Genomic DNA, 2120 nt, shown 5'->3' with positions numbered 1-2120 from the left:
GTAGTGTGCAAGAATATGGACCAACAAAAAAAAAAAAATCTGAGCTTTAACTCCACATCACATCTTCGTGCCCTGACTAGAAAAATGCTCCATGGGATTAGTCAAGGCACCGATTCTTGCACACCCCGACCTGTCGCTAGATTTTGTGTCATGACTGACAGTTCATTCTCTGGTTTGGATGTCATTCTGTTCAAACCAGAGGACATCACCGATCCATCCTCTTGGAAAATGATTTCTTTCGCAGACAGGGTGCTCACGCTCTGTGAAAGAAATTACTCTCTCACGGAATTTTTGGCGCTCGCAATTGTGTGGGGGCTTACCAAATTCTAGTATTACCCTATTGGTCGAAAGCACTCCGTCTTCAGGCCATGAGTGGCCTGCTGGGACCATCCGACCGCAGTGTCATCCTCAATGGAGGATGCGGATAGGAGGGGCGTGAAGTCAGCAAACCGCTCTCCCCGTTGTTACGATGGTATTCTTGACCGAAGCCGCAACTAATCAGTCGAGCAGCTCCTCAATTGGCATCACGAGGCTGAGTGCACCACGAAAAAGGGCAACAGCGCATGGCGGCGCGGATGGTCACCCATCGAAGTGCCGACCACGCCCGTCAGCGCTTAACTTCGGTGATCTCACGGGAATCGGTGTATCCACTGCGGCAAGGCCGTTGCCCTATTGGTCGGACGACAAGGTTGTTTACCGACCACCGAGCTTTCCAGTATTTAAAGACCGCTAAGCTATCCCACAAGAGACTGACACGGTGGGCATTCTACCCCTAAGAGTTCCGATTTACAGTGGAGTACATTCCCAGAGACAAAAACATCATTGCAGATGTCCTCTCAGGTGTACCAGTAGGATTAGTACGTGCAGAAGATGATGATGATGAAAAAACTTCAGTTTCTTATATCTAAAAGGGGCAGCTGGAGAAAATGCTGTGAGAGCCTGCCTCAGGAACATTGCACACAAGCAGGACAGAGATTAGGTGTTGATAGACGTTAAACAAAAATGGGACGATCGAGACAATTCGGCGATTCGCCATTTCTACTTTGTGAGACGGCATTCTCTTTAAAATACATCGTCCAGACGATACACGGTGACAACTCGCAAGTCCAGATGTACTCATGCACAAATTGGTATGATACATACACTTGAGTTGCGGGATCTTTATCGCAAAGTAAGAGCTTCAGAAAACACCATGAGACATGCTACTTTAACGACATGCTCAGACGAACACGCCGTATCGTTAGAGTACACGGACCATGCCAGCGAGCCAAACCAGCCTCAGTGACGTAAGCTGCACCTTTCCACTCAGTACTGCCCACAGAACTGTGTGGCATCGCCACCGTCAACTTGTACGGGCCAGTAATCCGTTCTAGGTCAGGCTTTCTTTATGTATTGATGGCTATGGAACTAACGCCCAAGTTTGTCTCCTGTGCACTACTGAGGATGGCAAATGGAAAAACTGTGACGAAGGCTTTAGCTAACAACTTTTTGCGAGAAGAAGGACCGGGGAAGCGGATAGTTTCAGACGATAGCTCGCATTTTCTCTCGAAAGTAAAGCCGACATTCATTTCAGTGTGCCAACCGAGCTGTATCCCAGCGGAATGCTTGATAAGGGAACTTGTAAGATTTACTGTCGTAGTAGTCACAAAACGTGGAACACACATCTTAAATCGTTTCAGGACATACTCAGCAAACTTCCGCACACATCGATCATGCTACCCCTCGGTACTGAAATACAAGTAAACGCAAAGTAAAATCAAAGAGGCAGTTTCCTGTCCGGAAGAGTGGAGGCTCCGGCTCCAAGTAATCATGGACGTAGCGGTGAAGAACATTAGACAGGCTGCTGAGGCTAGAAAAAAGAAAAAAACAAGGCTTTCAGAGCGCAAGGCGGCGGTGCTCGAGCAGCCCCCCATGTAAAAGAAAGCCTGTCCACGTATTGCGTGACGTCACAAGATGGCTACACATCTAGTTCCTTCTTCAACAGTTTCATGGAACAGTGCTTTCGCGTCAGTTTACTGTTATAGTGAATGGTGTCCCTGCGTTAGTGTACGTGATTTGGTTGTTTACTTTCTGTACCCTAAACTGGTGATTTGTTTTTCTTGCCTGTGAAAATTTCGTTG

General features: G+C 47.5%; 1 pseudogene; it reads right to left on the bottom strand.

The window, feature by feature from the left end:
* Nucleotides 1-551: 551 nt before the first annotated feature.
* Nucleotides 552-669, bottom strand: LOC126417844 (5S ribosomal RNA; annotated as a pseudogene).
* Between the last annotated feature and the right edge of the window lie 1451 nt (nt 670-2120).

The sequence above is a fragment of the Schistocerca serialis genome, chromosome 8, assembly GCF_023864345.2.
Source record: "Schistocerca serialis cubense isolate TAMUIC-IGC-003099 chromosome 8, iqSchSeri2.2, whole genome shotgun sequence".
In the NCBI taxonomy this organism is placed as follows: Eukaryota; Metazoa; Arthropoda; class Insecta; order Orthoptera; family Acrididae; genus Schistocerca; species Schistocerca serialis.
The sequence above is the reverse complement of the archived record's forward strand: the minus strand, read 5'-3'. Positions and strand labels throughout refer to the sequence as shown.